The sequence below is a fragment of the Drosophila albomicans genome, chromosome 3, assembly GCF_009650485.2.
Source record: "Drosophila albomicans strain 15112-1751.03 chromosome 3, ASM965048v2, whole genome shotgun sequence".
NCBI classification, from domain to species: domain Eukaryota; kingdom Metazoa; phylum Arthropoda; class Insecta; order Diptera; family Drosophilidae; genus Drosophila; species Drosophila albomicans.
In genome coordinates this window covers 37,012,625-37,027,681 of record NC_047629.2, presented here as the reverse complement: position 1 = coordinate 37,027,681, position 15,057 = coordinate 37,012,625, and the positions used below count along the sequence as shown (strand labels likewise).

At 36.6% G+C, this 15,057-nt stretch overlaps 1 long non-coding RNA gene across 4 annotated transcripts; it reads left to right on the top strand.

The window, feature by feature from the left end:
* The first annotated feature begins 6,215 nt into the window (after positions 1 to 6,215).
* LOC117569049 (uncharacterized) lies at positions 6,216 to 7,929 on the top strand. 4 transcript variants are annotated; one of them, XR_007954795.1, is made up of 4 exons: positions 6,216 to 6,303; positions 6,361 to 6,670; positions 6,738 to 7,035; positions 7,087 to 7,929. It is a non-coding gene; the product is annotated as an uncharacterized LOC117569049 (long non-coding RNA). The 4 variants fall into 4 exon arrangements; XR_007954796.1 differs by having other exon boundaries at positions 6,224 to 6,479; positions 6,533 to 6,670; XR_004572218.2 differs by having other exon boundaries at positions 6,224 to 6,670.
* The last annotated feature ends 7,128 nt before the right edge of the window (positions 7,930 to 15,057 follow it).

Genomic DNA, 15,057 nt, shown 5'->3' with positions numbered 1-15,057 from the left:
TGCGCGTCACATTCAGCTCGGGGGTTGAACTCGAACTCGAATGTCTCGACCTGAGTAGAGTTTGAACATATAACATATATGTACTATACGTGTATATATTCGTGTGTTTATGCAGTCGCTGACTCGAGGGACAGCTGTGTTAGATACGTATGTGTGCTTGTGTGCAGGCCTAAGACAAATGCGGCTGTGGCAACATGAGCAGCCTCAACGGTGACAAAGTCACAGAAGCAGGAACAGGAGCAAAGAGTGAGAGAGGGAAGCAAATGTCCTTGTAGTTAGCTGAATGTAGTTTGTTTGACATCTATTTAAAAGTTTAATCGGATGAGTGTAGTCTGCGTGGTTAGGCTGACCAAAACACTGTGTTTCCAGTGTTTTACATTGTCATTGACTTTCAGCATGGACATCGGCATTGCCATTGGCATCGGCCACCAACAGCAGCAGCAGCAGCAGCGACAGGTGAAACATTCACGTTGAGAGCGAGAGACCCAAACTGACCTTTTGCCAAAGCTCAGACACGGACTACACGTCGTATGTCAGCGCTTTCAACACCAATGATGTGCCACAGTTCCCATTCCCATTTGCAAGCCAAAAATCCAAAATGAAGTGCTCAATATATATTCTTAGAGACTCCAAAGAATTAAAATGTGTTAAAGTTCACAGCATTTAAGCTGCAAGACTGTGTAAAACTTTCACATTATTCATTAAAAAAAATAATTAAATAAATGATAATATATAGTAAAATAAACGTATTTAAAGAAATTCTTACTTCTAAAAAATTTGTATATAATTTGTATACATATTCCTCTTTTCACTACTTCTTAAAAAAGGAAATTCTTAGAATGAAGAACACTTGATTTAAGAAATGCAATAAATTCTTATATTATTTAATTTCATTTTATAAGAATAATAAAATGAAACTTACAATAAAAATATAATGCCAATAACTATCTGCAATGAAAATGTCTTTTAAAATTCACTTTTTTGCAAATTCATGTATTTTTCTTATATATCTTAGATATAAAATATAAAAATTCACTTCCCAAAAAAAGAGAATTTTAACCTCTGAGCTTTTATAACTCAGGGGAATACTATATGTGTTTGTTATGATGTGAGTAATACAAGATTTCAGTGGCCAGCTTTAAAATAAGGTTTGCAATTCGTTTATCGATTTGATAGAATGAATGAGCCTTTGGCCAAGTTTCAGGTTAGAATTATCAAAGCAGAGTAACAACAAAGATATCCTCAAACTCAAAGAGTGCCAACTTTTTTTAGTGTCTGAGATAAAAGTGCCAATATAAACGAACAGATAGAAAGACAGGCAGATTCTATTTAAACATATAATTTGAATGGACTCGCAGATGCTTTCATCTGGTTGTTCCACACATTCGCTGCTGCCACTAGGCTATGATACCCCTCTAATCTATTGGCCAGCGGGTATAATGAAGCGATAAGAACACCTTAGCGAGATTGGTAGATTGAGAGATGGGCTAATGTCAGTCGTTGTTGCTTTTGCTGTTGCTGTCGATGTCGCCAGTCAGCACTTGAGACGAGGCGCATGTTGATCGGCAAACATATCAAAACTCTCTGGCGATGTAAATACTAAAATAGATATAGTCCGAGAGTGCGAGAAGTGGAGCAACTGGCAACTGGCAACTGGAAACTGGTAAACTGAACGGGTTAAGTTGACCATGGCTTATCTGCGGAGTCGGTAAGTAATTGTCGGCAAATGTTTGTGTTTCAGTTTCACTGTTTGCTCTTTGCTTTGCCGCTATCTCTCTGAAGGCGGAAACTTGAAATGCATGAATTGGACACTTTTGTCCAACGAGTATCGAGGAGTATCTATCTGGACAACAAGAATGCTTATTCAAATGTTATCAGTGACAACAATAGTTGTGGCACTCTCCGCCCTCCTTCAAACCCTTTCGACCGAGTGCGAAACTTTTAATTAAATGCCTAATAGATGTTTGTCAATCTTGTGCGGCGGCCGATTAATAAATAGACTTCACTTCAATTCAATTCGATTCGATTCAATTCGACTTCGACTTGACTCGATTTCATTCTCTGCCCCGTGATCTTTCGTGTCATGTCCATATGGTTAGCAATTAATTTTTCAACTACTGCCATGCACTCACCTTGCATGAATAACGTTCGAGTACCCGAACTCACAGTCGTACCTTCTGCAATTGGATTTAACTTTCTGCACTTTGAACATCATTTGATTTGCCGACAATCGATAAGCTGGCGCCGTCACATATAGATATAACACTCTTTCCCCTTAGATATATTCATATTCATATACTTTGAAGTTTGACTAGTCTGGGTCTATACGATAAATTTAATTTCCTTTTGCCCAAATTCCTAAGTTGATATACTTTTAATTTAATTAATTAAAAACCCACAGTGACAACATCTAGCAATTAGTGCACTCAAATATCATTTCGAATACGAGTTTATCGAGGCGTGCTGAAAATATATTCTTACTAATACGATTTATTTAGAGTAATTCAATCGAATCATCATCCCCTCTATGATAGTTGTTTTTCGCTCGCTGAGTAATATTATAATTATAAATAGTTAACTAATAAATAAATATATTTCTTATATCTCTTGTTTATGCAATAAATTTCATAGTAATGCAATCTTTAAAAATGTGGGTTTATTCATCATTCTTCTAAATAAAAGCGTGAATAGCCAAGAAAAATAATATCTGCTTTTTTATTTAAAAATATTTACCAAATTCCTTCGATTAGCAAACAAATATGTTTTGCAATTTTTGTTGATGGAAGGCAAACATATTTATGACTCGATCTGAGTAATTGGGTTATTATCTAAACTAAATACGGAAAACTTTAGCTAAGCCTGAATGAGATTTTATAATTTTTGAAATATTGGTATTAAATAGAGAAGTAAGAAATAAAATGTGATTATTCAGAGTTTTTTAAATACTTATATTTACAATTAATAAACATTTAATTTTATAATCTTACAAATTTAATATTAATACTTAAATTGGCTTAACATAACTTGATTACAATATTAATAATCTACTTACGTAACTCGATTATAATACTAATAATCTAGATTATTTATTTATTCTCTTAATGTACTGATTATTTTAATCTAGTAATTCTTATGTAATACATCTGTGAATAAGTCTATTGAAGTATGAAATGTAAAAAAAAATGTTTTTAAGTTGGCTTCACAACAAATTATTCATAAATAATAAAAATAATCGGAATTAGTATATAATTATTGATTGTTTATTACCTTAATTCAGGAAAATTGCCGCTCGCTTTATTGATGACTTGACAAACTATTTTAAAAAAGGTGTGTTCTACTTTTTCTTGTTGTTGTTCCCCGTCTAAAAATCAAAGCTACAATAAAATACAATTTAGCTTATTGTCAAGCAAAAGCAGTTCCCAAAATATTATTGAAGCGACATTATTGGCATATGCTCATTAATATTTAGAATAAAAGTTCTATTATTGAGCGAGTAGTAGAAAAGGGGCCAACAAGGCAGAAATGCTGACGATTTTTTAAAAACAGATATATACAGTTATGTATATATCTGATGTATATATTTATATAATGTAAGTCTAGGCACTTTGTACTACTTGTCACCTTTTGCAGTTTCGCGCTTCGCAAAGCGCCGCAGCTGAACGCAGCAGATTTACGATAACCTGACAATAAATAAGTATAACAGTAAGTAAATATATTTCGAAGTTTATATATTTCTTTAGAGTTATGTGTGTAAATTGTGTATGATTTTGCATGGGGAGCAATACTCAATGGTTGCTTTGTCAATTAAATTGCTGTGACTATGCTGACAATGACGCTGGCAACTTTTCATCATTGTGGGGAAGGGGGCGTGATCAAGCGGAGGGGAAGTTGTAAAAAGCGCAGTGCTGTGATTTCATTCAGAAAGAAACAGCCTGCACTTTTCCGCACACTTACGTACTACAATTGTTGCGCTGATTGTTCGACTTACAAAACGATATAATATAATATATACCACACTATCTGGCAAAAATATTCTTCTATATAATTAGAGAGCTGGCTGACCGCCTGCAACGTTTTGTGATAGTATTACAAAGTGTTTGCTGTTTACAATTCAAATGCAAACACAGAGTGTGTTGTGCTCTCTGCAATTAAGTGCAAATGATGTGAGCGCTAACTGGGCGGTCGGACCCCACAGTAAGTCAGCTCCTCTCTCTCCCTTACTCTCTCGCTCTCCTTGTTGTTGGCTCCCTTTTTGCTGCAAACGATTGAAATATGATCGGCGATCGCATTTACAAACACACAACTGTAATCGCGAACGCGGACGTCGAGTCAAAGTCAAAGACGAAAACGAAGACGAAGGCGAAGACGGATTCAAAGACGAAGACAAAGACGAAGACGAAGTCAGTGCAGTGCAGTGCTTGCAATTCTTAAGTTTAATGTTTGTTGTTGCTGCTTTGGTGGTCTCAATAGCCCATCCGGTCAGTTACTGCGCTAGCGGGGGGGTGGGCCGATATTGGGTGGGGAACGGAGAGCAAGACTCAAAAGTGTTGTCGACGCCCCAGTCACAACTGTTTGCCTACATTGAGATTCCGGTGTGGTGTAAGAATGTCGCGATGGCTTTTGCTTACGACTACAACTATGTGTGTGTGTGTGTGTGTGTGTGTGTGAGTGTGTTGATGTTCATATGAATAAAATTATGATTTTGTGCTTACGAATTTTGCCGTTTACAACGGATCATGCTTAATTGGCAGAATGTGATTCATGGCGTTTTCGCTTTGCACTTTCGCTGCAGTTGCCGTTGTTGCTCTCGTTGTTGTTTTTGCTGTATTCTGTTTTTGTTTTTTTGTCGATTGTGAACAATCGCCTAATGGACGGACGGACGTTTTGTAATCGATTCCGCAGTTCCGCCGCATCGCAATCGCAATCATATCGCCTGGAATCGCGTGTGCTGCCAACGCACACACATAAATATTGATGGCATACAATAATTACCCACAACACACTCACACACTATGTGTGTGTGTGACAACGGATATGTATATATATATATAGATATATGTAATGTGCTCATTTTCACGCAATTAACGGTCGAAATTGTCGCCTCAACTGAAATCGCGATTACTCTGAACGTTGCTGAGTTCTCGTTGTCAAACTCATAAATATGTCATGTTCAATTATAAGCGATTTTAATTGAAAGTAATGAACATTTCTCAAATGCGTTTGCAACGTGCAACGTGCCGCGCATGAAGCATGCAACATTGCACTGCAACCAGTTGATCGACAATTTACTTTAAACTCCAAGTAATTAGTTAATTGTTTACCAAAGTTAACTATTATTAAGTGCTCACTGCGACTTCAACTATTTCTAGATTTTGTTAAGTGTCTCATGTTTTGTCTGACAACATTTCCTCTAGCCAAAAATTTAAAGCCAAACAAATGAAGCAACTTTATTGTCCATTAGCAGCACAAACACAGCTTGAGTAATTTGACAAATAGCTCTCTGACCAAACTTGATGCTTCTACTACTATTCACAGACAAATATGGCAAAAGTTTGTTCTTTAAATCACTTTAGAGTTGAAATTTCACAAATAGCAAATAAATGTATTTTTAGTGCTTTAACCGTTTAAAAGTAGTAATAATGGAGGGTACTTAACAATATCTAAATATTATTTAGGTAAGGCGCAGAGATTGTATTTAAATATAAATGTAACTTTATACTGAAAAAATATTAATAAATTTGTAAAACTTTGTAATGTTAATAAAAATAATTAACGGAATTTACTTCCATTGGAAAAATAAGTAAATTTTAAAGAATAAAAAAGATGTGAAATTAATTAAAATACATAAAATTATAAACATAGCAATTAAAGAAAATATTTATGAAGACTTTCTTTTCAAATTAGTCCAAAATTATTAGAAGTTCTTCAATATTAAGTTTGTGTTCTGTCAATTCATATACGTGATAGAAATGAATATACTTCGTTGACTGTTGGGAATTATCTAGAAACTACAATTTTGTTCATAAAACTGTGAAATATAATTATTATAAAATAGAATCACAATTATTTATTCTCTTCCTCACATATTATCACTAAAGGATATTGAAATAACACCCAGGCAAATCACATCCATAAGTTAATCAATCAATTGATAAATAAAAGGTAACCTTCCCCATTTACGTTATGTTCTATAAATTCCCATAAATTGTCAAAACAAATAGTATTATACAAAAAGTTCTAAATAATTTCATTCTCTCTGAATTATCAAGTTCCCCAGCAAATCACTTTCAATAAAAGTTGCAGGTAAAATTCTTTTCAGAAGCCTTAATGAATCGTCTCACTCACTTTTAAAATTTAAAGAAGTAAATCGAAAAATAGTTTAGCAAATATTTTCGTAACACTTCTTAAGCTATTACCCCATTGCAAACATGAACAGCTAATGAACACATCAATGGCATTTGCTATGGCATCAAATAGTAGTTAGTAAATTTGCAAATTCAACAACTTTTGCCAACTAACTGAAAACTAACAGCGCCAAAGTGATGAACATAGAGGAACGAAACGTTGAAGTTGAAGTCGAAGTAGAAGTTGAAAGCATTTCTCTTTACTAGTATTTGAATAAACATTCAAAGTTCTTTAAGCATTTTGGCATTTACTTACGGCAGGAACTGTAAATATGTATGACTTTTGTTGTTGCTGTTGTTGTTGTTGATGGTTTGCTGCTTATTTTCGAATAGGCCGACGAACGACTTTGAGCAAACATTGTGGAGATGGAGATGGAATGGAAAGTTTGTAGCGTCTGGATTCTTAATTCAACAGAACACGCAAAGTTAATAAATTTCAAAGTGAATATGTTTTCACCAACATGCACTTAGTCCGCTTGAACGGCACAGCGCTCGGACGTTGGACGTGGTCTTGGACAAGGCAACTTGATAAAGAAGAAGAAGAAGCAGCGGTAGATGAAGCAGCAGGCGGCAGTCGACGGGCTGAATGGAAATGTTGCTTGCGGCGTGGCTACATTGTTTGCAACTACAAGTAATTAATTTTACCACTACAAGGTTTTAATGACTTCTAAAAAGTTTTTAGCACTGCTGGATAATCCGGCCCTGGTCCGGCTCTAAGTCAACAAACACCAGACCAGACCAGACCAAACTGCAGAGGAGAATGGGAAGGGGGAGTGTGCAGGGTGTAGCATTGTGTCGTGGGCGTGCCGACAAAGCCTACGACTATTGTGCTACAAGCTTGTAAAAATAAATGCGGACCTAAGGCTGCAGCAAGTGCCAGTCGAACCTGTGCCACACAGACCAACTAACTCCTTCTCTTTCCTCTCTCCTTGTCTCTTTCTAGAGGGCCAACCACAAGGCCAAGTCGTCTCCGTCTCGCCTTGGCCAGATTGAGTCACACAACGTGGACACAACGATGCGGTTTCGGTTTTGTTGATATAATTTGAATTTTAGGGTGTAATTACGGCCATAAATGTATTTGACTTTTACACAACATCTCTTCTACCCCTCTTAGCACTCCCTCTCTCATCCCCTTTCATGGCCACCCAAGCAGCATCGTCTGAGGCATTTTGCAACATTTTTTGGGGCGTTTGCCGTGCGCTTTTTATATGCAACTCTTAACTCTTAACATGCCACAGAAACTGCTAACAAACAAAGTGCCAGCTGAAGCTGTGAACTCAACTCCAGTCCAGTTGAAAGTTATACACTGCGTTTGCCCAGACGGACCTTTTAATTTGCATTTATTGGTGCAGTCATAAAACTGAATGATGCCCAGAATCATAATGATCATGATCTGCTCGACGAACATTGTAAGCAAACAACAAGGAAGCTTTTAAGGGGCGAGTGAACGACTAAATAACACCCTTTCTGTGAGACCTCAAAATCTTCATAAGTACATATTCAAATATCTTGTGAAAATTGAAAAATTTAGACAACATTATATGAAATTAATACTTTAAAAATTAATGCTAAAACATTTAAATGTAAAATAATGAATTGAATTTTGACATAGTAAAGATAAATATATTTATTCTAGCAAACAGATAGCAAATATTAAATATACTATACGATATTTTGCCAATAGCTTCAAATAGTTACCAAGAAATAGGAAAACTAATTAGTAGCAAATCTTATTGTTTGTATTTGTATTGAGATGAACTAATCTTATTTCGTTTAATATAACATAAAGAAGGTTTACTATTTCCATATGTATGTTACATATTAAATAGATCTGCTTTTAAATAGATTAGTCTGCAAAAAAATAAAAAAAAAGTATTGAAAATTCAGTTTCATTTGTTTATAGTTTTATATTCTTATATTAGTTAAATATACATTTTATAAATGCTATTTTAAAATGGGACTTATCTGTTAAGTTCAAACTTTTTAGCATAAACTTTGTGTGCTCTGTGTATTGCAGACTTTATTAACACATTCAATAAATAAATAAATTATATAACTCACATATAAATTATTGTGCATTTTAAATACTGTAAGTGGTAAAGAATTTGAAAAAACCATGTTCATACATTATAAATTTGTTAAGTACTTGCAAATCGCATGCGAATAATCGGGTTATAAAAACTTTTCTTGGCTTAATTCACTAATTTCTGCTTATCGATTCGTTAGTGAAAAGAAAGAACCTGATCAGCCCTAAGGAGTGATTTAGTATAAGTATTTAGTGTAGTAAATACTTCTTGTTTTTTGTTGAATGGGAACGCAGGAGAGAATATCACTGAAGGTGGTTCAAGTGCGTGTCGTGTATTGTCGTGTCTATATCTATGTCGATAATGGGGATACACACATACAATACTCAGATATACTCGGTGCTGTTGTCGTCGATACATGCTCATGCTGGGGCTGCTTTTGGATTGGTTCTCCAGCAGTTAGCCAGGCTTTTGTTTCGCGCGTTTTTCGTGTTGGCAAATGCGGCAAAAGTGGCGACAGCTTCGGCTCTTGTTGCTGTTCCTCTTGCTGTTTGGTTTTGCTCGTTGTTGTCAGCAGCAACAACAAGAGCAGCAGCAGCAGCAGCAGCGAAGGTGGTAGCAAAAAGAGCAGAGAACACACTGAATTATAAACATTTTAAATTGAAATAACGTGTCGCAATTTTTTTGTGTCGCTGCGCTCCTTTGCCACCAAAAACAACAGCAGCAGCAGTAGAGAAAAAACAACAACACCAACTGAGCTTGGCAACTTCAAAAACGTCGTTAACGCTTACCTACCGCGCATTCTGCAATCGAATACGATTGATCTCATACTGTGTTGTTGTTGTCTGTGTGTGTGTACTCTAGAGTGGGTCGCGGGTCGTCAGGCTGGTTAGCAGCAGCAACAACCCCAACAGGAATGACAATAGCAACAGCAGCAGCAGGACAGCAGGCGGACAGACAGACAGACGGACAACAGAAGAGTCGCAGGAAGTTAAAGTTTGGGGGCCTAAGCCATGGTCCCTCATTTCGGCACTGCCTGCCTGTCTATCCGTCTGTCCGCCCGTCTGTCCGCCTGTCTGTTTGTCCGTCTGTCTCTTCGTCTCTTCTCGCGTGTCGCCAGGTCGGTGCCAAGCGGTGGCGGTGGCGGTGGCATAGGTGGCAATGACAATCGCGACCGGATGCTTCAAATCAGATATTGTTTTACTTTGCGCCTTCATTCAACATTTCGGATTTCGATTGTCAGCGTGTCTGTGTCGCAGCTTTGCCTCGTTGTCGTTTTTTTTATTTGTTTTTCCTTTTTTTTTTTTGCTGCTTTTTGTTGCGCTTTTGTCTCCAGCCTTTCAGCCTGCAATTTGAGCAAGTTGCGGATTAAATAAATGTGTCCCGACATCAGCAGCAGCAGCTCTCGATTCTCGATTCCTTGACTGCATTCAAGCTTCTCCTTTCTGCTCAATGAATGAGAAGGCGAAACTGTGGAGCTGAAGTCGTAGATCTAATCGCTTTTAACACCATCACACTGCGCTTGGAATACAATATTTGTTTGCTGATGCGCCGCAGTTTGACAAATTCCAGCCCTTAATTAAAATACAGAGACGAAATCACTGCAGTTCGAGTTGGGAGATGAGGAAGTCAAGAGACTTTAAGATAGAGAGAGGTCAGTTTGAAAGAAGAATAACACTTAAGTGAGATGATGAAGTGCGGGAAGAGGTGAGTTAGTCCAAGATGATGAAATAGGAAAAATAAGGCAAGTTTGGGGAAGTTGAGGAACAATGATAATTTAGCTAGTCCCAGATGGTAAAGAAAGAGAAGTAAGCTAGTCTAAGTGGATGGTGGTTGAAGGAAAAATATATGTCAGCTTTTCCTCTATAATAATAACGACACTTCAGTTCGTACGAAATGATAAAAAAAAAAAACGAAGTAAGCTAGTCTCACATAATAAAAGAGGAAGAGAGGTCCACTAGGCTAAGATATTGAAACAGGAAGAATTAGACATACTCCATGAAGTTTGAGGATTAAGATGTAGAGATATGTAAGCTAGTGAAGTCAGATATTAATGAAGAGGGAGGTAAGCTAACCTAGGAGGTTACAATTCAATTATTTAACAGTCTAGGATTTAACAGACGAGCAAAACTGTAATAGTTACTCTTGAAAGTTAGTTTTTTTTCATAATTAAATAATATTATATAAAATTAAAGACATGTAATTGTAATTTTAATAGAATTAAATTTTAAAGATTGTAAATTGAGTTTCATAATACTAAATTCTTGACTCGTGATAACAATTTTTGTCTAAAATCAGAAGGGTTTAGTCATAGTCCTACTTGTAATTCACTATTGATTAAGTCAGCTAAGAACAAAAATAAGATTATTAAATTACAGAAAGAAAGAGAGAACAGATGGCTTAAAGAATTGAGCTACTCTACTATTATGAATAATGTGTAATGTGTGTTATGAATAATGTCGTTCATTCTGGGATATTGATTTAGTTCCAAATGATAAAGTGATGAGAATCATACTGAAATATTAGCTAGTCTTAGATGATGTTGGGAACGAGGAAGAAGCTGAAAGAGTTAAAGGAAAAAGTGAGCTAGTGTACCATAGCGATGATATAGTAGCAGGCTGCTGGCCTTAGCACTTGAGCCAACTGGGGACTTACCTCGGTTATTGTCTCAATTGAAGCAATGGGCAATGCTTAAGCCAACTTCCGCTTGTCACTTGAACGCACTTGGAATCGGTTCGGACTTGGATTCGGCTGCGTGCGAACTTATCGAGGAATGTCCCGGCTGGGCTTTGGACGCTGATGCTGACTTTGGCTTTCATTCATGAAGCCTCAAATCCCACCGGGAAAATAAGCAGGCAGCGACACAAGACACAAAAAAGTGAAGCAAAAAGCGCAAAAACCAAAGTAAGGCAGCAAGAGTGCGAACCTTTTGTGTCTTGGGCTCTTAACATTTTTGTTTCGGGTGGAAGGCGCAGAAGTGTCAACAAGCCAAATTGACAGGGCATTGGCAATGGCAAACAGCAAACGATTTTGGAGATTTGTCATTGATAAGTTGGCCGAGTTGGCCAGACTGCGACTCAGAAGCGAGTGAGAAAGCAAAAGGGAGGCAGACTTTTCGCAGAATTGAGCTTCGAGAATTTCAGCGATGAGACAAGCAAAAGGGTGGCTGCGACTTCACATCCAGTTCAACATCGATTTCGACTCCGACTCCGACTTCCACTTCGGCTGCGAGTTGGATTTCTGTGTGTGGTTTTTCTTCTCAACATTTGACTTTTGGCGTGCGGAGCAAATTAATTCACACCTTGCCAATCCATTGTTGAACGACAAGACGTACATACATATGCAAATTGTTTCTTACGAATCAGCCTCAGCTCCCCTCTTACTCTCTTTCTCTCGCTGCCCAATTGATTGCCGACCAAAAGTGGCAAACAGCATTTTGGCAAGCTGCTGGTACAAATAACTCCTCGTGTTCCACGAACACACATCTTTAGCTTAGAGTGTGGCCAAGAAGGGGAAAAGGAAAGGTAAAGGGGCAAGCAGTAATCAGAGATATAGATACAAAGTACGAGCTGTAGAAAGCAGCAATGACTTGATGACGATATTCATTTCGTAGGCAGCTCAGCAACTGCGTATAATAAATTACAAACAAAATATGCTCATGTCTTCGTGAGTAGACAAAAAGTGGCACACACTTTGTGGCTACCACACGACCCATTCAATCGACAACAACAACAACATCAGCAACAACAACAACACGGACAACGACAAAAAGAGCCTCATTGGAACATTACAATAATATTATGTCAGTAATTCGGCCCGAGACGGACTGATGTGTACTCGTAGTAGTACATGTACACGTTCCATCGATATTGACTCCGCTTCCCCACTCCACATTCCTCCCACTCCACAGCCACTTCCCGATTCCCAGCTACCAACTATAGCTCTTACCTCTCAGCACAGACACGGAGAGAAATAATTAATGTATTTTGATTTGAAACTAACAGCATTAAAAGATAAGTTTTGATAAATTATTTGATTTAGTAGTATTATTACTTATTTTGTTGTGCTACATTTTAGAAAATAAGCTTACTAGCATATAAAACTATGAGTACTATCTAATGGGCCATCAATACAATTTTTACTTACCATTTTAAGATTAGATTTTACATTAAGTATTAAAATATATCTTTTCATTATTTTTAATTTTTATACTCGAATTTAAAATGAGACAACTTAAGGAAATAATTTATTAAAACAAAATTATATAATAGACTAATACAACAGAAAATGGTATTTAATATAAGAATCTAAAAAAAATTAATTCGAAATGCATATATAAAACTTAAAAATATATGATTCATTTGATTGTGTTTTCAAATATATTATTGATTTTATTTAGTATACATATTTGTTGATAACAAAGTTTAACAAGTTTTGTTTTTAATGATCTCTATAAAAATCCAAATTTTTATCAAGACTTTAAAATAAATATTTCGGCATTTTATTTATTTCATTTTTATTAATTCATAGATGATATTCTCATCTGAAATCTATGTCGAAATTAGCAGAATAAAATTTTCACTTAATGAAATTTATCGCCTTGATTTTATTTCATCCTTATTTCGCTCAGTGTAGCTGGCAGCTAACCGGTCCGCGTCGCGTCGGCGTTGGAAACAAAACTATCGATTCAGATATGTATGCAAAGTGTTGGAGACCGCGACGACGGCTGCTTTGTAGAGACATTTGGCTCTCCCCCGCCCCCTCCTCACTTTCCCCCACACTCTCCAGGCCAGGCTAGTCCGGGCAAGAGCAGAGCAGAGAGAAGGCAGGGCCAAGCAAAGCAAAGCAAGGCAAAGTCAAGCCATGGCAGGCCAGGGCAGGCACTTTAAAGCCCGAACATTGTGTGGGGTCAAAAAAATAATTAATTTAAAATTCCCGCAACGCACACCGAAACGACACATTGAAAGCTCTTAAAGTCCCAAATTACGACCATTGTACCACAAACAACAGCAGCAACAACAGCCACAACAACAACAACAGCGAAATGAAACTGAAACAAATGAAAGAGACACAGAGTCGGAAAACAACAATATTTCTGACACATTTGCTGTTTGTCGTAATGCGATTGTCAAACTGAATGCGACGACAACCAAATTCGGTAGTTCGATTAAACTATGGAATGTGAAACAACAACCGCATATTGCTCCATAAAAGTGCACACGTCGTATACGTAATTTGACCAAAAGCGTATGAAAATCACAATTTAAACACATTTTAGCTGTCGACTTTTATGTTGTGTGATTTACATAAGTTTAAAATGAAATAAAATTATTATTAATATACAAAAAGCCAAAGTAATTCCTAATCTTATATTGATCGTAATTTTAAAGAGAAATATTATTATTTCTTTTTTTTTGTTTGAAAATTAACTGACTTTAAATATTCTAAGATAATTTAATATAACATATTCTTCACAACTGGAGAAAATAATTTAATATATGTATGAAAACCAGGATTTTTAATAAAATATATATTATATTAATAATTAAGCTGAAATTGAGTTTCCAAACAATTTTCATCATTTAATTATATTCTTTCTTTTATTTTAATCTTTACAAAATCAGCATTTAATATTCAATAATAGAAATCTTTAATCATCACTAATTATCCATGATCTTTACTTTTTTTAAACTCTTCAATATATTAGTCAATATATACTTTTGATACTCTATCTTGTTGAATTAGTTCTGCAATCAAGAAACTCTAATCTATTAGATCTTAAGATTGATCGTGATTATGATTGCCATAAATGCAGCTAGTTAAAGCTGTCGAGCAAAAAGAGTAAGTGGTAAAGTGTATTATAGTGAGTGCCAGTTAGCTGAAGGAATGTTGGGGAAGTATTCAATTAAGTTGAAACGAACGAAATGGGAAGAAGTCTGTGCGCATGTTTGATAAACACAACTCGTAAATCATCGCCGTAAAAGAAAGAGAGAGAGAGAGATAGAGATAGAGACAGCGATCCCTTGAAGTACCGCTGACGTTTGCCACGTTGCAAGGCAGGTGCGGAAAATTACTTTTTATATGCTACCTTTTAGTGGTTTATTATGACAAAACAAACGCGAGGCAAGACGACGAGCTGCTGCTGCTGCTGCTGATGAAGATGAGGCGACGGCTCATGCGCGGCGGGCCAAAAAAAACTGGTAACTGGGCACAAGACATTGGTAAGACCGACGAACCGACAGTAGCGTTATACACTCGCTTGTGTAGCGAGCAGAGTCGAGCGCCAGGTTTGCCGATAAAGACGACCGAGGAGGAGTCGGAGGTGGACAGAAACGCTATAAGCGCTATAAACATAATAAAAGAGCTATAAAAGTGTCCCAAAACGAAACAACAACCGCTAGCTGAACAACATAAATCATCAAATTGTTAGGAAGATCCATTATGGCCCATTACGGACACCAGCAAACAAAACGCGACCTCCAGCTGACCAAGCGAAAGGGAAAGGGAAAGGTTAAGCGGGTTGACGGGCTTGGAGAAAGACAGATAAAGACTGAGTGAAAGAGACAGAGAGGCAGCAGCATTATTAAAATGCCGTTTTGCTTAATTTTATTTTATTGTTTTTAAGAAAT